Source organism: Lissotriton helveticus, chromosome 12, assembly GCF_964261635.1.
Source record: "Lissotriton helveticus chromosome 12, aLisHel1.1, whole genome shotgun sequence".
In the NCBI taxonomy this organism is placed as follows: Eukaryota; Metazoa; Chordata; class Amphibia; order Caudata; family Salamandridae; genus Lissotriton; species Lissotriton helveticus.
Window position 1 is genome coordinate 880,175,649 of NC_136073.1, and position 24,159 is coordinate 880,199,807.

General features: G+C 49.5%; 1 protein-coding gene across 5 annotated transcripts in view; it reads left to right on the forward strand.

Annotated features, from left to right (window-relative positions):
• LOC144797747 (phospholipid scramblase 3-like) overlaps window positions 1-24,159 on the forward strand; it is a 180,930-nt gene that overhangs the window by 22,339 nt on the left and 134,432 nt on the right. For 2 of the 5 annotated variants that reach the window (XM_078668495.1, XM_078668494.1), the window contains exon 2: window positions 16,786-16,944. The exons of the other annotated variants lie outside the window; for them this stretch is intronic. The gene's annotated coding sequence lies outside the window, so the exon portion shown is untranslated. The remainder of the gene's footprint in view (window positions 1-16,785; window positions 16,945-24,159) is intronic. 5 annotated transcript variants of the gene reach the window in all.

The following is a 24,159-nucleotide window of genomic DNA, read 5'->3' on the forward strand; positions in this document are numbered from 1 at the left end:
CGACCGACCCCTGCCCTCACCACGTCTTCAACAAGGCCGACGCCATCATCGCACCCCACCTGCGGAACATCATCAACACCTCCTTCGACACCGCCACCTTTCCGGAGAGCTGGAAGCACGCCGAACTCAGCGCTCTACTTAAGAAGCCATCAGCCGACCCCACCGACCTCAAGAACTACCGCCCCATCTCGTTGCTCCCGTTCCCTGCTAAAGTCATCGAGAAGACCGTCAACAAGCAGCTGGCCGCCTTCCTCAAGACGAACGGATCCCTCGACCCCTCGCAGTCTGGCTTCCGGGCCAACCACAGCACCGAGACCGCCCTGATCGCAGCCACCGATGACATCCGAGCCCTGCTTGACAACGGAGAAACAGCAGCCCTCATCCTCCTAGACCTCTCCGCGGCCTTCGACACTGTCTGCCACCGTACACTAGTGCAGCGCCTCAGCAACATCGGAATCCAGGAGAAGGCACTGGAGTGGATCATCTCCTTCCTCGCCGGAAGGACGCAGAGAGTCCGCCTCCCCCCGTTCAGATCAGAAGCCACCAAAGTCATCTGCGGCGTTCCTCAAGGCTCCTCGCTCAGTCCAACCCCCTTCAACGTCTACATGAGCCCCCTCGCAGACATCGCACGCCAGCACAACCTCAACATCATCTCCTACGCCGACGACACCCAGCTGATCCTCTCCCTCACTAACGACCCCGCCACCGCCAGAGCCAACCTACACGAAGGGATGAAAGAGGTAGCCGAATGGATGAAGAACAGCCGTCTGAAACTGAACTCGGACAAGACGGAAGTTCTCATCCTGGGATCATCACCCTCCGCCTGGGACGACTCCTGGTGGCCCCCCGCCCTTGGCAACGCACCCAAACCAACAGACCACGCATGCAACCTGGGCTTCATCCTGGACTCCTCCCTCTCCATGACCAGACAAATCAACGCCGTCTCCTCGTCGTGCTTCAACATCCTGCGCATGCTACGTAAGATCTTCCGGTGGATCCCCACCGAGACCAGGAAGACGGTCACCCAGGCCCTCGTCACCAGCCGTCTGGACTACGGCAACTCCCTCTACGCCGGAACCACCGCCAAACGCCAGAACAGACTCCAGCGGATCCAGAACGCCGCAGCACGACTCATCCTGGACATCCCCCGCCGCAGCCACATCTCCGGACACCTGAGAGACCTGCACTGGCTCCTGGTCAACAAGAGAATCACCTTCCGTCTCCTCACCCATGCACAGAAAGCCCTACACAACCATGGCCCAGGATACCTCAACAGCCGCCTCAACTTCTACGCTCCCACACGCCAGCTTCTATCGACCGGCCACGCCCTCGCCGCCGTCCCCCGCATCCGAAGAGCCACCACAGGGGGACGGTCCTTCTCCTACCTCGCCGCCAAGACTTGGAACTCCCTCCCGACCCACCTCCGCCTGACCCAGGACCATCTCGCCTTCAGGAAGCAACTCAAGACCTGGCTGTTCGAGCAGTAGCGGACCCCCCCCTCCCCTAGCGCCTTGAGACCCTCTGGGTGAGTAGTGCGCTATATAAATGCTTTGATTGATTGATTGATAAGCAAGTACGCCTCTCCAGCACTTGATTCTCTCAGGGTAGCCAGACAGAGAAGCTCAAGGCTTACTCAAGGAGGTGAGGTGGGGGTTAGACATTCAGAATATTGTGTACACCATACTATTAGCTGATAAAATCAATGTCCAACCAGTGCTTTACTTCTTAGAAAAGATGAGTACTTTACTACACACAAGAGAAATATACTACACATACAACTAAGATAAACAGTGAAAACCAGATGTGTCTACAACCCTCTGGGCCAGAGTCCGGCCCCAAACAGTATTATAGCACCTGGACGCTGAGCAATATAAAAACACATTTAACATGTAGACACACAATTAGCATGGCATACTACGGACTATGTTGCAAAGGGTTGCTTTCATTTGCTAATGCTATGATACCAGTACTTGTGTTGAAATAATATAGTTTCACCATATGATGGGAAGTTTAATATTCTTGATCAACCCTTAACAGCCAACCTAAAGAAACAGAAGTGCCCTCCCATCCTGAGTGAGGCCACCGCTCTAGTGGCTTCAGGTTTCTGATGCCAGGTCTTTTTCATAATAGAGAGTGAGAGAAAAGCAGGTCAGGTGCAATCTCCCGAGTAGAATCACATCACATATAGGCAACTGCTGCTGTCTGAATTTACAAAAGGGATATTAAAACTACCAAAGAAAGAGGTAGAAAAAAAGGGGTGATAAGGGTCCCAAAGGAGTTATTTGGTCTCCCTCTGCTTAATCTTTGGGCGATGGGGTATCCAAAGATATTGGAGTAGACTCCTCACTCACTTATCGTGACATGCTTCCTCATGGGCGTCTATCCACACCCAGGTAAGATGGTACTACCTGGCAGACTCAAATCACAGATGTTCTGAGAGTTCTTATATAAAGCAAAAACTGCCCATGCAGGGAGCCAGATGAGTGATATTAAAAATTCCTTCAGGTATACGCAAACAATATATTTATTAGGAGGGTTCCTGGGGTATGGATAAAAACGTGAAACAGTCGGGGTTGTCTGAATATATTGATTCAGTTATATCCTTTCTAAAGTGCCAACATGTTTCGGCACTGTGAGCCCGCATGGGTCTGGGGCCTTTTTCAGGGCTAAATATCTACTACTACCTATCTCTGCTTCTGAAAAAAGAGACACGGAAGTACCCAAATGGTGCTTGTACTTTGACGAAAGTGTGACTATAGGACAGCACCAACCGCCTGATCTGCATGTTGTCAAATAATAAAACTCAGTAGAAAAGCTACTGGGGAAACAGATAAAACAGGTGAACGCATTAGGCCTCATTATTATGCATGGAGGTACCCTCCTAATAAACATATCGTTTGGGTATACCTGAAGGTATTTTTACTACCACTCATCTGGTTCCCTGCATGGCCAGTTTTTGCTTTATATAAGAACTCCCAGAACATCTTGATTGAGTCAGCCCAGGTAGTACCATCTTACCTGGGTGTGGATAGACGCCCATGATTAAGCTTGTGACGATAAGCAGAGGGAGACCAAATAAGTCTTTTGGGACCCTTATCACCCTTTTTTTCTTCTTCTTTGGTAGTCTTGATATCCCTTTGGATATTCAGACACCGCAGTTGCTTATATGTGATGCGATCTGATCACAGGTGTCTTATGCCCTGGCACAGTTTACTGGAGTCCCACTAGTCCAGTAGCCATTATATTGGCTGGCCAGAGTGCCAATACACCCTGATACCTCCATATATCACAAAAAGAGAGATAGGGCTTGTTCCACCAGACTGTATTCCCCAGCTTCTGCTTGAAACTGGAAGTGCCACTCAGGCTCCCATAGCAGAGGAGAGGGGTCTGGGAACAGCAATCTCACTGTCAAGGACTGGAATCAAGCTTTCCTGTCTCCCTCTACCTTTGTTCCTGTGCTGCAAGCTTCCTTATCTTTAGTAGCTACCTGCAGTTTCCTTATTCAAAGCGCCAGCTGTGAAAGCCTCACAGGAACAGCTGGTTCTCCGACCAATGCCGCTGATGCCCTTGCTCCCGGTCAAAGTGGCACATTCCTTTGCAGCATAATCCATCAGTCACAGAGAAAGGTTCCTCAAGTTCAAGATGCGGTGAGCAAGCTTTTTATCTTGCTTTCACGCTGTGGATTGAGGCTGGCTTCCTTGGATGGACCCGGTGTGAGCCGGCACTTGAAAATCATAGACCAGTTTTGAACCGCAACTGACCGCTAAGGCCAAACTTTTATCACCTCTGATTGATAGGCTGATACAATCAGAGGATCTGCTACTTTTGAATTCTGGGTTCCCCTCCAATCACAAGGCATATTTACCGCATGTCCAAAGCATGCAAAGGATGACCTACTGTTCCCTTGTACCAGCTCTTGCTATTATTCCCCAGAGAGGAATTTAATTAAGTCCAAACCATGGTGGGGGGCTGACACTCTCCCAACAGAAAAGGGTCCCTCCTGGCAGAGTTAGGGCAGCTAAACACAGATAAGAGTAAGTATCTACTCCGGGACTATACAAGGAATTGAAAGGGGTATGTGAGAGCTATAATGTCCAGCAGGAGAGCGCACATCACACACAACGTCTCAACTCACCATCCTCTCCCGGGGAAACCACGGGCTATCAAGCACACGTCCGGTAGACGAAGACAAGGGGGAGAGAGCACAGACGTGATCAGAAGAATGGCTAGTTGTCCACCCTTGTTAGAATACTGGGATATCGTTAACCCTGATTATAGATGTATTGCTGCCACCACTGTCCGTCTATCACAGCCTGTGTAGAGAGGGCAGTAGCCACTCTCTGTGAAATAGGGGAGCAGTATACATGCACCCCCACCCCCTTGACCTCTGAGCCAAGCTCTAGGGTCTCAATCCTTGTAAACAGGAAGACCCTCAGTGGACATGTATGATTGTCAAGCTCCCTGAGGTCGGGGTCTAGAAAGCAAACAGTAACTTCAGCTGACTTGCCTGGAGGTCAGCATAAGGCAGGAAAAGCACTCGCTCCAGAGACCTGCAGAAGATTTCCCTCCGAACGCCCGCGTACCTCACAGAATGCCTCTGTTTAACAAACCTCATGGGCAGCAGGGAGAAGCTGGCCAACACCGCAGCACCTGGAAACAAAATGTGCACTCCAGCAGAATTTCTGCCGCAACAGTAGTAAATATGAAGACCTCCCACTGCCCTTTTTTGAGAGGCCAGCCAGTCATCCAGCCCTAGCGCACCAAAATGGATGCCCACCTTGAGGTTATAGCACTGCTAACCAGCCTTGTATCCATGCGGGAGCAGTAGCTTTAGGGGATTTGTGTCCAGATGGCAGAAGCTAAAGAAGTCACCCAGGGGAAGGGAGGGCTCAAAACAGGCAGACCGACACAGGCAGACAGACCAGTGCCATATGTTAGCCCTTCTCACCCTGGTAAAGTACTCCTGCGGTCAGCCAGGAGCACCGCGTGCCCCACGGGTTCGGCAGTGGGCGGGTAGGAGAGCATAGAGCCTAAGACTGTAGTCCAAAGGAGTCACGACACCTGAACGCCCCATTCGTTCACTTTGCACTAGTAGCACCAGTGCCTGGACGACACTGGCCATACCACCATACTCCCCGGGCTCAACGCTTCGGAATGTGACAGTCACAGTCAGCAACTGACCTCTGACCCCCGGCCTCAGCCTTTTAGGTTCACGCCCTCCTCCCAGTATTGGTTCCTTTAAAAGGACACCTGTCCAATCCTTGGGGTGGGCTTTCCCACATCCAGGTGTGGCTTTCTGCCCAAAGAGAGTGGGCCGGGTGCATATGATTTCCGCTTCTACCCCCACACTCCCGCCATTTCCTCTCACTGATGCCTATACATCCTGGAGCCCTTGGGGACCGTTAGCTGCAGTCCCCTTATAGTAGGGCTTCGCCTCCCAGCCCGCTATTCACACTGCAGCACAAACCCGGCACAGGCCAGCAATGTTTCCTTACATACAGAACACATAAAGGGCCGATAGCAGCTTTGCAAGCTTCTCGTACACTAAGCAAGTAGCTCAGCCAGCAGCAGTGCAAGCTTCTCTTACACTGAGTAAGTATCTCAGAAAGAAGCTGTATCATGTGCTCGCCCCGAACAACAAGCACATTTCCTCTCACCCGCACACTGCTGTACTAACCGGAACAGGCCCGCAATGTTCCCTCACATACAGAACATGTAAAGGCCAGAAGGCAGCTGTGCAAGCTTCTCTTACACTCAGCAAGTACCTCAGTCTGCAGCAGTGCAAGCTTCTCTTACACTCAGCAAGTAGCGCAGTCGGCAACAGTGCCAGCGTCTCTTAAACTCAGCAAGTACCTCAGTCGGCAGCTGTGCAAGCTTCTCTTGCTCTCAGCAAGTAGCTCAGTAAGATTCTCGATCATGTTCCCTCACACAAGAACAAGCACATTGCCACACAATCACACACTGCTGCAATAACCGACATAGGCCAGGAACGTTACCTCACATACAGAACATGTAAAGTGCCGAAGGTAGCTTTGCAATCTTCTCTTATGTTACGGCGGGATTTCTGATCTATTGCTATAGGTCTAGATCCCAACTCAGGTCGACTGAACCGTTGATACCTGTCATAGAGTAAAAGGCAATCCACTACTAGGTCAATCAGTTAAGGACTTACACCACTCTAAAGAACCACTTACTACGAATAAGTTTTAAAAGTTTATTATAAAGCCAAAGTTAACTGGAGATACAAACATCTCAAAATAAGGTTCAAAAGATATACTGGTATCAATACAAACATAAATTTTCCAAATGCTCTTAGTCGGCAGAAGAATATCACCAAAACCAATTCGAAAATCATCAGAGTTGCAAGAATAGACACAAGCTGTAACTTGTGAGTCATTTACAGAAAGGAAGAAAATCCAGATTAGACTGTCCCTACACTAGACTAAGTGACATCCCTACTTAGTAAAATCTTAATCTAAAAAGGTGTCAGCCGTGGTGACTTCCAAAGAAGATCACTCACTTCCCTTAGTCTTCGTTGTGAATCGGTGTCTCGCAGTTATCCTATCTGCCTACCCATCCGCTCTCTTAGGTTCCTCAGACCATCTGCCCTAACTCCACCCAGGGGTGCTGTCCCTAATACAAAAATCACATTTAAAATAGAAACACCCTTTAGAGACGCCCCTCACGTGGTGTCGGTTCTGGCATTTTCCATGCTGATACTCCTCTGGGCCCATCGTTAGCGTTGACCTTGCTTCTCAGGCTCTTCTCCGGCAGGACGGTACCCCCCAGGAAATTCCTGAAGCCTCCACCAGGCCTGTGCCTGGCTCCCTGAACAAAACTCTATTCATCACTCTCTTGATTGGAACCTCCTTGCACCTGCAAACAGACACTTGTACAGTGGGCCCCAAATTCCAGCCTCCACCGTATCTTCTAAGTCGTAAACCTTCGAGCAGGCTCCGCAATTTATGCTTAACATGACCTTCCTCCAACTAACACATGCAGATCAAAAGAAATGACCTTATCTATTCAGGCCTATTAGAATTACATGAAACAGGCCTGTGCACTCTGTAAACCTTTAATTTCTTAGTCTAAACAGCATTCTAACTTATTACACACAATGATTATATGAAACACTTCTATAAAACATATATTTCAGTTCTATGATCAATAATACTTTGAATTACAACAACATTAAAATCCATATCATGTGAGAGTGTAACAGCACCTTTCATTCTCTGTGAACTGCCATGTGGCCTACACATTTCTACGTTTTAGCAGTATTACATTCTCCTCTACAACAGCCACATAACATGGGATTTCAACATCATTCTAACATCTCTACACACTTCTATATTAGCTTTTCACACTGATATATGCATTCTATTTTAATTAAACACTCTTATGTATTTTCACTCTATAAATTCGACACTCTTATGTAATCTTTACTAAACTGATGCAACGTGCTTGTAAATATGGTGCACTTCTATTTTTTTCTCGATCTGCGCTCTCTCACTTACACTCAGCAAGTAGCGCAGTCGGCAGCAGTGCAAGCGTCTCTTACACTCAGTAAGTAGCTCAGTCGGAGGTAGTGCAAGCTTCTCTCACACTCAGTAAGTAGCTCAGTCGGCAGCAGTGCAAGATTCTCATACACTCAGTTCCCTCACCCAAGAACAAGCACATTGACACTTACTCGCACACTGCTGCAGTAACCGTCGCAGGCCAGCAATATTCCCTCACATACAGAACAAGTAAAGGGCCGATGGCAGCAATGCAAACTTTACTTTCATTGAACAGGTAGCTCAGTCGGCAGGCGTGTAAGCCTCTCTTTCACTCAGTAAGTAGCTCAGTCGGCAGGCGTGCAAGCTTCTCTTACACTCAGCAAGTAGCTCAGTCGGCAGGCCTGCATGCTTCTCTTACGCTCAGTAAGTAGCTCAGTCAGCAGGCGTGGATGCTTCTCTTACACTCAGCTAATAGCTCAGTCGACTGGCGTGGCTGCTTCTCTTACACTCAGCAGGTAGCTCAGTCAACAGGCGTGCATGCTTCTCTTACACTCAGCAGGTAGCTCAGTCAACAGGCGTGCATGCTTCTCTTACACTCAGCAGATAGCTCAGTCGACAGGCATGCATGCTTCTCTTACACTCAGCAGGTAGCTCAGTCAACAGGCGTGCATGCTTCTCTTACACTCAGCAGATAGCTCAGTCGACAGGCATGCATGCTTCTCTTACACTCAGCAGATAGCTCAGTCGACAGGCGTGCATGCTTCTCTTACACTCAGTAAGTAGCTCAGTCAGCAGGCGTGCATGCTTCTCTTACACTCAGCAGGTAGCTCAGTCAGCAGGCGTGCATGCTTCTCTTACACTCAGCAGGTAGCTCAGTCAACAGGCGTGCATGCTTCTCTTACACTCAGCAGGCAGCTCAGTCGGCAGGTGTGCATGCTTCTCTTACACTCAGTAAGTAGCTCAGTCGGCAGGCGTGCAAGCTTCTCTTACACTCAGCAAGTAGCTCAGTCGGCAGGCGTGCATGCTTCTCTTACGCTCAGTAAGTAGCTCAGTCAGCAGGCGTGGATGCTTCTCTTACACTCAGCTAATAGCTCAGTCAACTGGCGTGGATGCTTCTCTTACACTCAGCAGGTAGCTCAGTCAACAGGCGTGCATGCTTCTCTTACACTCAGCAGGTAGCTCAGTCAACAGGCGTGCATGCTTCTCTTACACTCGGCAGATAGCTCAGTCGACAGGCGTGCATGCTTCTCTTACGCTCAGTAAGTAGCTCAGTCAGCAGGCGTGGATGCTTCTCTTACACTCAGCTAATAGCTCAGTCGACTGGCGTGGATGCTTCTCTTACACTCAGCAGGTAGCTCAGTCAACAGGCGTGCATGCTTCTCTTACACTCAGCAGGTAGCTCAGTCAACAGGCGTGCATGCTTCTCTTACACTCAGCAGATAGCTCAGTCGACAGGCGTGCATGCTTCTCTTACACTCAGCAGATAGCTCAGTCGACAGGCGTTCATGCTTCTCTTACACTCAGTAAGTAGCTCAGTCAGCAGGCGTGCATGCTTCTCTTACACTCCGCAGGTAGCTCAGTCAGCAGGCGTGCATGCTTCTCTTACACTCAGCAGGTAGCTCAGTCGACAGGTGTGCATGCTTCTCTTACACTCAGCAGGCAGCTCAGTCGGCAGGCGTGCATGCTTCTCTTACACTCAGTAAGTAGCTCAGTCGGCAGGCGTGCAAGCATCTCTTACACTCGGCAAGTAGCTCAGTCGGCAGGCGTGCATGCTTCTCTTACGCTCAGTAAGTAGCTCAGTCAGCAGGCGTGGATGCTTCTCTTACACTCAGCTAATAGCTCCGTCGACTGGCGTGGATGCTTCTCTTACACTCAGCAGGTAGCTCAGTCAACAGGCGTGCATGCTTCTCTTACACTCAGCAGGTAGCTCAGTCAACAGGCGTGCATGCTTCTCTTACACTCAGCAGATAGCTCAGTCGACAGGCGTGCATGCTTCTCTTACACTCAGCAGATAGCTGAGTCGAGAGGCGTGCATGCTTCTCTTACACTCAGTAAGTAGCTCAGTCAGCAGGCGTGCAAGCTTCTCTTACACTCAGCAGGTAGCTCAGTAAGAAGCTCTGCCATGTTCCCTGACACAAGAACAACTCCTTATCCCCCTTCCCCCACTTCGCCCCCTCCACCTGCATTGGACAAGTACACCCATATTGTATTGTAATTGCATTTATATAGCGCTTACTGCCCCTGACGAGGCGTCAAAGCGCTTTTTCGGCGAGTAGCACGCTACTCCGGAACCCATAAAGGATTAGTGTTGAGTTGGTATAGTGAAATATGAAAGTAATTTGAGAGGTGAACCCCTAAATAAAAGAGAAACAGCTTGGAAGATAGCGCTGCAATGTTATTTAATACCCAGTGGCCCTGGGCTGTCGGGTGTCTGCTGGTCAGCATCAAATCAGGTCACTTAAGGACGCGCCACCGTTCGGCTTGGTTTTGTGCGTTTGAAAGACATCCTGGCAGTTTCTGCTGTTTTGAGATAGTCCTGCCGGAGACCAGGAAGGGAGCGGGCCCCTAATCATGGGGTGAGCCCAGCCAAGGCTCTGATGGCGGGAGCGGCCAAGAATGCTGATAATGTGAAATATGTATTTAAAATACTTTATGACCTAGTATCACAATTTTTACTACCTCGTGCATTTTGTTTGCTCACAATTGTCACTATTACCTTATGTAACGTAACGTATGCTTTTGTAATCTGTTCTTTTGTAATGTTTCTCATTATGTTTCATTTCTGTTCCTATTGTGAAGCGCTCTGACGCCTTCGGGTAAAGTCCGTGCTATATAAAAATGCATAAATAAAATAAATAAATAAAAATAACTAGTCGCTTCTCGTAAGCCTTTCTTCTCTGGACTCTGTACACATGGATGTCAGCTCAAGAAAATGCAGGGGGGCGCGCAACTGACATCACATAGCCGCCATCAGCCCCCACACCCCCGAATCACATCATAGGTCTATCAGCCCCGCCTCCTGCTGCGCGTGGCCCAGGGGAAAAGCGAGTAGTGGAGGCTTCAGAAACAAGCATTGGCAAAGCAAGTAGGCGCCGCCTATTGCCCGTGTCAAGGTATTTTATATTGCTTAGCAGTTTAACTGATCTGCAATATGTTATATATTGACAAACAATAACATCCTCATAGGTGTAATCTATTGGCTTTGCCAATGATTGTTCATGCTCCTTTGCTACATTAGCAAAGCCATTGTGTCTGGCTTTGACCAAATGATGTCTGTGCCATTAAGGTTGAGGGGCAGCAGCTTCATTTGCATTGCATATAAGAATTCAGCATAATTTTGAAAACTGTTAAAAAATGTGAGGAACGTGACAAAAATCCTCTAAACTGCATTTAATTTTCCGGTCAAAGATTTTGGAAAAGATCATAGCATCCATTTAAAAACATAACATAAAGTGAAATGTTCCTTGCGGACTCCTGGTGTGACACCTATGGTCATGAATTCAAACCCTGGCCGCGTCAACTCAGCCTTTCATCCTTCCGAGGCTGGTGCCTGGAGTGTCATCACATTGAGCTATGATAGCACGGATTGTTTTCAGTGCTTAGAAATGACAAGAATGCCAAATGAAGTGCTATGTACAAAACGGTTATTATTTGTGATACAAATAGGGCCCATGGCGTTTTCCAAACCTGCACATTTCTGCACAGTGCGACCTCTCGGAAGTGGCCCTTGGGTAAAGTCACATGAAAGCATATGTGTAAATTCTAAATTAAGACTGAATGTTGGTGCGAGCTCTGATTTTAAAGTGAATTCCAAGACCAAAGCAAATTCTAAGGACATCATAACAGTTCGACGTTTCACAGCACACCCGTCCCTCTGGGTAAACTGTGCCAGTCACGGGTTTCAGGCCGGCAGGACTGAACTCTGTGACACACAGCTGGGTGCCCGGCCTCACCATAATGTAAGAAGAAAACTCTGTCCCTACTTACCGCTAAGTGCACTAGCCTACCTGGTGCCCGGCCTTCTACAGGGATTTACGAAGACAAGCGGGCACTGTGCCCACCAGTGCTGGCACCCTAGCTGGCAGAGGGTCAGAGAGCAACTATTATCCAAGCTCTTGGCAGGAATATGACTTTGGGCACAGCAAGGAGACCGTCTGAGTGCAAGAAATCACAGAAAGGCAGACAAAAATTGGCAGTGCCAACTGTTATCACCTTTTTTACAGAATATGTGTTTTTATAACCTTCACTAACAAACAACTCCAGCGTGAGGAGCATTGGTGAATTAACAACGTGTGTAAATATGGACCAGCACATACAGCAGGAGTAAAACAAGTATCACATGAGTGGTGAAGATGTGGTGCAGCGGCCAGAGATGCTGACTCGAGAGCTGGGGATTCCGGTTGGAGTCTCGGCGGCCCAACATCCTGTGATTCTGGGCAAATGCTTAATCTCTCCATAAGTTGCTATATAAATCTGCTGCAAGACAGAAAAGCAAAAAGAGGCAAAACTTTATTATAAAAATGGTATCGCCAAAGCGGACGTTAACAGTATTTAGGCCACGAAAAACTGATAAGAGTAGCAGAGAGGAACAAGTACTGCTAAATGCAAGAAAATATGCTACAGCCAATAGAAATGGAGATAAAGTAAGTGGCACGCACAGGAACCAATGGGAAGCCAGCAAAGAGATGATGCAGGATGTAAGCCCCTTTTAATTTGATATTAAAAACAATAGATTTCGCAAGCACAGTGCAGGCGAAGCCTAAACACACAAGGCTCTTTGCACCGCGTTTACTTACTGTTCCTGCCTCCATGACCCCTCCAAACCAATCTAACATGCACAATGCCAGGAGTAGCAAAGGACATGACAGGCGTTGCAAAGGACATAACAGGAGTAGCAAAGGACATGCCGGGAGCCGAAAAGGACATGCCGGGAGTAGCAAAGGGCGTGACAGAAGTAGCAAAAGACATGCCAGGAGTAGCAAAGGACATGCCAGGAGTAGCAAAGGACATGCCAGGAGTAGCAAAGGACATGCCAGGAGCAGCAAAGGACATGCCAGGAGCAGCAAAGGACGGGACAGGAGCAGCAAAGGACGTGACAGGAGCAGCAAGGGACGTGACAAGAGTAGCAAAGGACGTGACAGGAGTAGCAAAGGACATGCCAGGAGTAGCAAAGGACGTGACGGGAGTAGCAAGAGTTGTGCCCGGAGCAGCAAAGGACGTGTCTTGAGCAGCAAAGGACGTGTCCTGAGCAGCAAAGGACGTGTCCTGAGCAGCAAAGGACGTGTCCGGAGCAGCAAAGGACGTGTCGGGAGCAGCAAAGGACGTGTCGGGAGCAGCAAAGGACATTCCGGGAGCAGCAAAGGACGTTCCGGGAGCAGCAAAGGACGTTCCGGGAGCAGCAAAGGACGTTCCCGGAGCAGCAAAGGACGTGCCGGAAGCAGCAAAGGACATGGCCTTAGCAGCAAAGGACATGGCCGGAGCAGCAAAGGACATGACGGGAGCAGCAAAGGGCATGCTGGGAGCAGCAAAGGACGTGTCGGGAGCAGCAAAGGACGTGTCGGGAGCAGCAAAGGACATGCTGGGAGCAGCAAAGGACGTGTCGGGAGCAGCAAAGGACGTGTCCGGAGCAGTAAAGGACGTTCCGGGAGTAGCAAAGGACGTGTCGGGAGCAGCAAAGGACATGACGGGAGCAGCAAAGGGCATGCTGGGAGCAGCAAAGGACGTGTCGGGAGCAGCAAAGGACGTGTCGGGAGCAGCAAAGGACATGCTGGGAGCAGCAAAGGACGTGTCGGGAGCAGCAAAGGACGTGTCCGGAGCAGTAAAGGACGTTCCGGGAGTAGCAAAGGACGTTCCGGGAGCAGCAAAGGACGTTTCAGTGGGCGTGCCGGAAGCAGCAAAGGACATGGCCGGAGCAGCAAAGGACATGCTGGGAGTAGCAAAGGATGTGCCAGGAGCAGCAAAGGACGTGTCGGGAGCAGCAAAGGACGTAACAGGAGCAGCAAGGGACATGACGGGAGCAGCAAAGGGCATGACAGGAGTAGACTATTTTCACAGGGTGGATGCCGTCCCTCCTGCCAGGAAGTTGGGCCCCACAGAAATATGTTGAACTTGTCCCAGTGTAAGACACCGGGACACGTTCAGCAGCGCTTGCACGTTGTCTGTTTTCCATTTCCAGCCGCAACATGCAGGCAGCGAGGGGTCTTTTTTACCTCCAGCCAGGCCGAAGTTAAGGGGCCATGAGGCCTCCTTTTATTTGAATATCCTGACTAGAGGCATCCTGGAACCTCACACTCAAATGTAAATGTACAGGAGGGGGAAACAAAGGCACAGAGCTTGCCTTCTCTTCACAGGTACTTAAGGGAGGCATGCTTTTGCCTTTGTTCTGTCCATTTATATAAGTGCAAACACTGTAAGTCTGTCGGAGGGGGTGGTCTGCCCCAGTATTTACACAAATAATTTAAATAGCATTATTTTATTTCTTTTAAAGTGCTACATCGTGACGTCATGGCACGCGTCATGATGTCACTTGCATAGTGTCTGACTTGGTCAGTCCCCCCACTTCTTTTTATAGGACTTGTGCCCTGTATATAAATACATTTATTATAATTATGTACTCAGTAGGGCAGGCATCTCTTACAAATACAGAAAAAACACGACACAGATAGATGTAATGCACATATACGCTTAACAGCATAAGCGACACAGTAATCACATGTAGAACAAGTGCAAACCCAGAAGCAGGCCAGGCTTTCAATGCGCACCGAAACGTATAGCTTAGGTGCGATAGTCCAAACTTCACTTATAAAATCAGAAAAGGTACAGCACAGCCAATATCTGTGCGTGCTTTGTTCAACATACAAGATATCACACACACACACGCACACGCACACACGCACGCCCCCCAGCTCAGCAGCTGACATAATGTATCACATGCATCATTCACATGTTACATCCTCCCACCACAGCACGAGCAGTGGTAATGGGTCAGCCCACTTCAGTTATTGGCTCTCATGCACTGTGAGCGAGTGCATGTAACCTCCTCACTTGCAGGGGCGGCTGGTGACATTTGAAAGTGGTGGGGCGTAAACTAATTTGCATATTGCACCGCAGCGAGCGAGCCCGAACCACCTTGCATCCATCCATACATCATTCATGCATCCACCCATCCATCCATCCACCCATCCATCCATCCACCCACCCATCCTGCATCCATACATCATTCATTCATGCATCCACCCATCCATCCATCCATCAATTCTGCATCCATCATTCATTCATGCATCCACCCATCCATCCATCCATCCTGCATCCATCCTGCATCCATCATTCATTCATCCACCCATCCTGCATCCATTCTTGCATCCATTCATCCATTCACCCATCCATTCATCCATCCTACATCCATCATTCATTCATGCATCCATCCACCCATCCATCCTGCATCCATCATTCATTCATGCATCCACCCATCCTGCATCCATTCCTGCATCCATTCATCCATCCATTCATCCATCCATCCTGCATCCATCATTCATTCATGCATCCACCCATCCATCCACCCATCCTGCATCCATCATTCATCCATCCACCCATCCATCCATACACCCATCCATCCATCATCCATCCTGCATCCATTCATCCATTCACCCATCCATCATCCATCCTGCATCCATTCATCCATTCACCCATCCTTCCATCCTGCATCCATCATGCATTCATGCATCCACCCATCCATCCACCCATCCACCCATCCATCATCCACCATTCATTCATGCATCCACCCATCCACCCATCCTGCATCCATCATCCATCCATCCACCCATCCATCCTGCATCCTTTCCTGCATCCATTCACCCATCCATTCATCCATCCATCCATCCTGCATCCATCATTCATTCATGCATCCACCCATCTGTATGCGTGTAGTTACACGCATACAGATGGGTGACGTAAATGCTACTATTTCCTCAGAAACCCACATTCTTTTTCTGTTTTATTTTAAGTTCCGTGATTTATTGAAGCGTAAATCTTTCTCAAACTGAGCCCTATTTGTCTTGGTAAATCGGGCAGACTCCTGCTTATAAAGTCCAATAAGAGTAACAAGGTGAATGAATAAAATGGCTTTGACAAGAGTGTGAACATCCTTCCGACTACAGCGTGACAGTGATAACCGGCCTCAATTCATACGTCTGATTTCCACCTGAACTTCTCTTGCTTTGCTCTCTGAAGCGTCTGCTCTCTGAAGCAGTTCACTGCCGACCACATTTTTAATCCTATTGAATGCTACTTTTCACGATGAAACAATAAGACTTCGAGTTTAAATATGTGCCAATTCTTCTGACACAAATCTATACATTCTCCTCCCATTTCACGATTATTTACAATAAGAGGCTCGAACCTGGTTTCCCAGCACCAAAGTCGGCCGCGCTAACCGTCAGGATTGGCTGGGGGGGCACCATGACTCCTCGCCCAGTCCCCCTGTGTAACCCCGGGGGCTGCGGCCCGCCCCCAGGTCCTCTCTCTAAGGGGAAATGCACAGGGAATCAATCTGCGCATGCGCGAACATGATTCTGCCCATAAATCATCTTGCGCAGATGCAGCAGGCCCATCCGCCCCCCCCCCCCCCGCACGGAAAAGTCGGGTGTCTCCCGGATTCCCGGGCGGCAGGTAGCGAGCAAGATTATTTCAGTATTTGTTGTATTTGTATTTTCGTGACGACGCGGTGGGTCCATGGGGCTTAGTGGGGCTACGCCCCTACGCCCCAATGGACGCACCGCGCCTGCTCACTTGTGCACATACACCTAAAAAGAAGTGCACTTCAGTGCCAGGGCTGATGAGTGAACACTTTAATGTACAAACAGGCGGTGGCATGTATTTCTTCTTTTTTGATTTTGTGTCATATGCTTACAATGGAAAAAAAGTGTACTCCTCGCACCAGCTTGCCAAGGCCACACTCCTGGCTTTGCCATTGCTTGTTTTCTCATTTCTACGGACGTCAGTAGTGTTGCGCACAGAACTCCCTCCTGTGAATTGCTTTTCCTCCTCCTCATTCTCTAGAAGTGTCAAGGCACCGCTTTCCTTGCGGGTTTCCATCATAAACAAGCATTGCAATGTGTCCGCCATGTCAGGCCTACACTTCGTTTTCACTCTTTCCCCGGATGTGAGCCGAGTTACTTAGCTAATAGTATTTAATGCTGCTTCTTGAAGTCAGCCACACCAGACGTTTTTGGATTAAACCACGTGTTCCTTGAAATATTTGTGTCGGACCTTGTTTTAATATCCACAGAGATGTTGGTTTTATGAAATCCCCCTGGTCCTACCCCCACGCTTCTCTCTGCACGCGCGCTCGAGCATGCGCATTCCTTGCGATAAATGCGCATGCATGCGCAGATCATCGTGAAACCGAGGAAGAGGAGAACGGCAGCCTGGGGACGCCGCAGTTAAGGTAAGTATTGCTTTTTTAACCTTTAAAGTATATTTAATGTAATTATTCCTAGGGGGAGTGGAGGCGGGTGGCGGAGCGGAGTTTCCACGGAGTTGGCCCCAACTCTGTGGACCTCTGCGTAGTGAAACCCGAAAAAAATCTAGACAATTTGGAAACCCCTCCCCGAGGATTGGGAAGGGAGGCTCCCCTGCGTGACCTTTTTCTCAGCTACAAACTGACATCAACTCACGCACAGAAAAGATCTCGCTCAAGTGCCTGACAGCCTCAGCCCACTTTTCGGAACGTGTCCAGAATCGACTACATCTTGATAAGTGGAGTACTGGCGGATAGAATGACTGATTTTGAAGTTGTGAACCGGCAGGACAGCGACCACAGGCCATTAAGAGCATCATTCCAGCTGGTCATACCGGCCGCTACCCTCTACCAACCCATTGGGGAGTCAAGTGGGGAGGAGACACACACCGTCCTGCGGAGAATCAAGTGGACAGACCAGACAGAGGGGAAACTTCAATCATGGCTGGGTCAGACACAGCAAGGGAGTCTGCTTGCATCTGATCCCCCCACAATAGGATGGGTGCAAATCATTGCGGATTTACAAAACAAACTCGGAAATCCCAAACCACAAAACTCAATGATAAAAGCCCCCCTCAAGAACCGGAAGACATGCCCTCAGGAAATACGGGAACTTAAACGACTCCTGCGCAAGGCTCGCGCAACAAAGAAAAGAGGGGGCTGCCAAACAGTAGGGGCTTCAACATCTGAACTGAGGGCCTCCCTAAGGAAGAAGCTATGGGAACTTAAAAAAACAGACATGGAAAGGAAATGGCTAAAAGTTTTCTTCCTTCTCAAACAAAAGAACCTGGCACGACTCTGGAGATTCATCAATCAGCTGAGCAACCGAGGGCCAACGAGAGAAAACGGGGTAGCTGAAAAAGATTGGATCCAACACGTGAAACAGCTTTACGAAACAGCCCCCAGTCATGAACCTTCGACAACAGACAAGGCGGAGCTAACTGAGGATGTCCAACAGTCCCGCCTCCAGCCAGAAGCAGCCATCTCAAGCTCAGGCAACAACACAAGGGGTAGTAGCTCCCCGGCCGACGTTGATGTCACCACACCAACCTGGGCAAACACCAGACAGGTCATCAATACCATCAAGCGGATGAGGAATGACGGTGCGCCGGGACCCAATGGGATTCCAGCGCCGGTCTTTAAACAGGCATCAGAGTTCTGGGCATCACTCTTAACTCTGCTTTTTAACCACACCTACCTGACCGCTACAATCCCCGACTCTTGGAGGGGCTCTATACTGTTTCCCATCTTTAAAAAAGGTGACCACTCAGAGCCTTCGAACTACAGGCTCATCGCTCTGCTCGACTTGGAGGCCAAGGCATATGCACACCTACTACTCAGCGACCTAGAAAAATGGGCTGAAAAGGAAAATATAATACCAACGTATCAGACTGGTTTTAGGGCCAAGGCATCTACAATGGACAACGTCCTGGCGCTAGCACATCTTTCAGCCAAGGCAACCTTGAAGAACAATCCCCCACTATTCTGCTGCTTTGTGGACTACAGCACAGCATTTGACAAAGTGGACAGAAAACGCCTATGGTGGAAATTAGAAAAATGGGGGATACCACCGAAACTTTTGAAGGCTATTAGGTCACTATATGAGGCCACCTGGGTGCGGGTTAAAACAAGCACTTGCACTGTCACTCGCAAAATAGCCACAGCAAACGGGCTGAAGCAAGGGTGCGTGCTGGCCCCCATCCTATTTAACCTTTACACCGCGGATTTGGGTGAGGCCCTAAAAGGCGCCAGTCTAGTAGCCCCCAGACTAGGAAGAGTGAGGCTACCAGTTTTACAGTACGCTGATGACACAGCCATCATGGATCACACGACGGCCCTAAATAGCTTCAACATCGCCAATAGCCTGACAGTCAACCAAGGGAAAACTAAGGTCATCATTTTCGGATCCTACCACCAGAAACGACAAGCACAGTGGCAGCTGGGAAATGCTCAAATACACTCTGTGGCCTCCTACAACTACCTGGGGGTCTGGTTCTCGGAACGGGCCAAAGCAAATGTCCACCTTAATCAGCTGACTTCAAAAGCCAACAAGGTAACACATTTGCTAAGACAACTAAGCCAGAACCTGATCAGCCCTTCCGCTAGCCCAATTCTGATAGCCTTAAGAGCAAAGCTTCTTCCTACAATCTCCTATGGACATCTGGCATTCCCTGGGAAGCTGGACGCACTTCTCAACTCTGCCCAAGTTAAGGCTTACAAGTTGGTGCTACATATACCAAGGTCTGCAAGAAGAACCAGGCTGAGACTGGAGCTTGGCCTAGCCAGGCCTGATGTGATCGGCCAGGGGGACCTTATCAAGTTGTACCTAAGGGTATTAAAGGCCCCGGCTAACTCCCTAAAACACCACTTGAGATACATCTTTGAAGACCCAGCATCGACATGGCACACTAGGCTGGGAATTGCAACTAAATCTCTTAAGATAGTGGAAGAAAATCTTGTGCGGCAGGACATCCCGCTGAACGTTTGGAAGAGAGCTATTAACAAACAAGTGAACGAAATCTCCTTTGAACTTGATTATAAATCCCTTCGCCGTAGCCCCAATTTGGAACCCCTAAACCACTCATACACTGTGGGCAAAGCACAATCATATCTAAGCGAGGCCATCACAACACAGGCGCGAAGCAAAATTCTATCCATGAGGCTGATCACGCTCGGGATAGCAGATTTCAACCCCGCTTGGGCCCAAAGAGGGGACTCCATATCCTGCAGGCTATGTACGTACAAAAGGGAATCCTGGCTGCACCTTCTCTGTTGCTGTCCTCATTTCAAGAATGAACGCCGGCGACTGCTGCGCCCGATCTGCCTCAATCGGAGCTTAACAACATGCTCGGAAGCATCAGCCCTGTGTTTGTCTTCCACCAACACTATGTTCCTAGCGAGATCAGCGAAATTCGTTCACCATATTAGTTTAGCACTAAAAACCCATAATGAGAGTATTTCATCACTCAGGAGGCTCACCTCAAAAGCAAACGATCAGAGTTGAAGTGCACTCGTCATGTAGCTTCATTGACAGTGCCACTTGCACGCCCCCATATGGAAGACAGTAAGGACTTGTCCCAACGCATACAATGGCTGGGAAAGGCCAATCAATGGGACTAAGACTGTGGGAGCTGTATCCTTCTTTCTCATTCTGTTTTTTTCTATATACCATTTTTTTTAATTAGCACAGGCGTACACCATGTTTTAAACAAGCAAAGAAGTTTTTTTTTCTTTTTTTAGAATTACTGTTCTGAACTTTCTCTTTTTACTGTAAAGATTTTAATTAATTGTACAGTTAATAAAAAAAACCTTGAAACCCGAAACCGGTCCAAGGATGCTTGTTTCTGGTCCAGGGAGGACCTGGCCTGGCAATACGGGCTGGACTGTTCCCATGAGGCACAGGGTCAAGATTGATTTCCAGATGGCTGGGTCTAAACTGGAATGTCTTGACGTGCAAAAAAATGATGGATTTAACCCAGATCTATGACTGAAAGTGAATGTTCGATTGATTCAGCATTCCATTAATCATCTGTTCCTTTTGCATTTGTTACCCTAAGTAGGAAGGATATGCCCAGACGTGGGTCCCGTGCTCGCTTCGCCACCAGATATAAGCTATCCTTGCTGATGAGGGGTGAAACCCCGAAGCCGGTCTTAGGATGCTAGTTTCTGATCCAGGGAGGACCTGGCTTGGCAGTTCGGGCTGGACGGTTCTCATTGGGCGCAGGGTCAACTGATTGGCATATGGCTGGGTCTAAACTGGAATGGCGTGGCGTGCAAAGAATCTATGAATTTAACCCAGATCTGTGACTGAAAGTGAACGTTCGATTGATTCAGCATTCCATCCATCATCTGTTCTTTTTCCAGGGGTTGTGGAAGTGACATTTTGTGGGTCAAAAGTCCTAAAACAAAATAGTGGAGGAGGCTAATAGCCTAGGCAATTGACAGTAATGTTACATGGAGGGATGTCACAGGAAATTATGTCACTGTCCTATCATGTGCATCACCTTAAAGGGCATTGTTGGACTTGGCCCTTCTGGCAGGTTCACCCCTAAACTTTTTGGTTTTAATGGTGACCTGGTGATGGTGATTTTTGGTTTCTGCGCAATTTCACTGTGTCCCAGTGGAGAGTGCGTGCGCACTCTGAGTGCATGTGGTGAGATAGGCCTGCCCTCCCATAGGAATGCATGGGGAATGTATGTGTCCCTGGTAGTTCCTGATGCGTGGGGTTTGCAGGCTCGAGTCTGGTATGTGCGGACTCGTGTGATTGAATGCTGCGCAATGATGTATGCGGCGTGTATGTGTCTAGTGTGGAAGTGCCACTTCTAGACATGGGTGTGCGTGTGCAGTGAGTGTGCTGGCGTGTGATTGGCTGGAGCTGGCTCCAGGAGTCTGGATGGGTCTGCCCCGTTGGTGAGTGTTGAGATTAGCATGTGTGATGTAGGGGAGTGGTGCACCTGGGACCGGAATAGGGCTGGGCTTTCCCCACACAATGCTGGCTCTGCCCCCTGTGGTGTGACTGATGACCCTAGCCTGCCTGGTGAATGGAAAGGGTGGCTGGGGAAAACAAAGTACTCCAAAACCAGCTGCGACTGGTTTCTCCCCCACCCTGCACCCTGAGACAAAGGGATTTGATGTATAAAAAGGGGCTGTGTCCCCTTACAATTTGTTCTCTTCTTGGATCCTTTTGCTGAGGGGGGGCTGCTGCTGCTGCTGGGCGCCAGGAGGACCGCCACTAGGGATTGCCTCCCTGCCTAGGAGGACCCTGTGAGCTGGCTCTGGGCCCAGCCTTGCCCCCCCCACCTACTGAAGTACTTTTGCTGGACTTTTGGGCCATTAGCTCTGGGGAGCGCTTTGCTTTTACTCCTTTTATCCCCACAGCACCTGGAAGTGCGTGGTTTCCCTTGCCAGGAGCGCTGTGTGGCTGGCCCCTTGCTTGTTTTTGTGTGTGGGGGGGAGAGCAGGTGCCTACCCTGCGTGTGGCCCCGCAAATTGCTGATTTACGGCACGGGTGCCCACCCCGCTTATTTGACGTTTTTATGCCGCCCCCGAAGCTAGTGCCCACCTCGCATTTGTGTCGCTCGTGGCACTTCGCTCTTTATTTAAATTAGAGGGAGCCCACCCCTCGTGGCACCGAGTTCACTGCCGCAGCCCAGGAGTGTTTGAAACGTTGCCGGGCCGCTGCCTAGTGCGACCCGGAAGTGCCCGCCTCCACATCCCCGGGCCGCGCTACGATTGGCTGCAGTACTACGCACCCCTTAGCAGCACTCCCGTGCTCTGGGGGAGCCCCGCCTGCGGCCAGGGGTGCATCGCCATCGAGGAGGAGGACGGGAGCCCACCATGCCTTCACCGGAACCAGCGCGTTGCCCGCTCCGCACTGGAGCACAGAAAAAGTTGGCCGCGACCTCGGAGCCTCCCCGCAGCAGAGCCCGGTGAGTTGACGGGCGGTGAAGAGCTCCGGGCCTATCCCTAGGGCCTGAGGGGTCTGGTGTGGTTTAATACGGAGGGGGCGTCGGGGCACATTGCCGGTACCCGCCCCCCCCCCCCCCAGTGGGCGCATTCTGAGCGCAGTGGTGCAGAGCCCACGAGGCTACAAGGCTCCGGGCACCTTTTGTTTATTTAGAGCCCCCACGAGGGGCTCCAGGGGGACATTCTATTGGTTTAGAGCCAGAGAGGCTCTTGAGGGCATCAATTACCTCGAGTCCCAGAGAGAGGGACTCCCCCGACGGGGCAAGTTGTTCTTCGAGCCTCGAGGCTCCCAAAAGGCGGCAATTCTTTGTTAGAGCCTACAGGGCTCAGGAGGCATTTGTGCATTTCCGAGTTCCCAAAGGGGGGACTCCAACGGTGGGGCCATTTTGTGTCTCAAGCCCACGAGGGCTTCACGGGGCATATTTTTGCTTAGAGTCCCAGAGAGGGACTCCCCCCATCCAGGCGGCATTTCTTTGTTTTGCGAGCCCACAGAGGCTCAGCGGGCATTTGTTTACTTGGAGCCTGCGAGGCTCGCCTGAGGGCTGAGTCATTTGTCTAAGCCCTGAGAGGCTCTGGGGTGCCATTCTGTTTGTTTAGAGCCCGAGAGGCTCTTGGGGACACGAGTGCTTTGGCCAGAGCCTGTGAGGCTCCAGTGTTGGCCAAATCATCTCCACAGCTGCCCAGCACTTAGTGGGCAGCTGCTCCGTTTAGGCCCCTGACATTTGGGACAGTCACTGGTTGTGTGCTTTGTGTTCTATTTTGTGCTAAAGTGATTATTATTCTATGTACCAAGTGCTATTTCCAACAAGTATCCTAAGTCTAAAAGTGCATATTCCTGACAGTGGTCCATGTGGCCCTGTCTTGTACATATCCCCTGTAAATTCTACCCGTGCCTGTTGGCACATCGTAAAGTGTGTGTTTTTATCTAATGTGTTTTGGTGTAATACAAAGGCTATTTTTATACATAACCTTGTGTGGAGTTTCCTTTGTGGTGGGCCTTGGGTGTTGTTGCTGGGGGTGCGTGCGCAAACATTTAACTCACATTGCCTCCGAGTTTAGCCTTACTGCTCGTGTCACGTTACCAAGGGGGTGAGCAGGGGTTATCTTGGCATGTAACTCCCTTGCCCTGACGTGGAAGTGGTGGTCTCTGACTTTGGCGCAAGCCCTGGCCAGCCAGGGATCCCATTTCTAACAGGCATGACGCCTTTTTTGCTTGTAAAGTCAACATATACTTCTATTACAGAGGATATGGAATGTATTTTAGTTCGCAAACCTATGTTTAAAGAATGATATATTGATAAAAATGTAATCATTTTCCTATTAAGAAAGAATTAGAAAACGTACATAGGTGCCATGCTGCTTAGCCTAACTCAAGCAATGCAGAGATACCTGATGAAGCTCGAAGGGATTTACATTTTTAACTCATCGTGAAGGCCGATGTCCAGGTTAACCCGTGACATAAGAGGCAGTTATTTGGGGTGTGGCGTCGTGCAGTAGGGTTTGTGCTCATTGTAGGTTTTATCTGAAACGACTCCTGTGTGTGGTTGGAGGCAGAGCTCTTCAAATGGATTTTTTTCTGTATTTAGAGCTTTCAATTTGTGGAGTTGATTATACTCTCAGGACTCTGTTTCTGCCCCAGAGGACAGGTTCTTGTGCCAAAAAATGAGGCTTGGCATA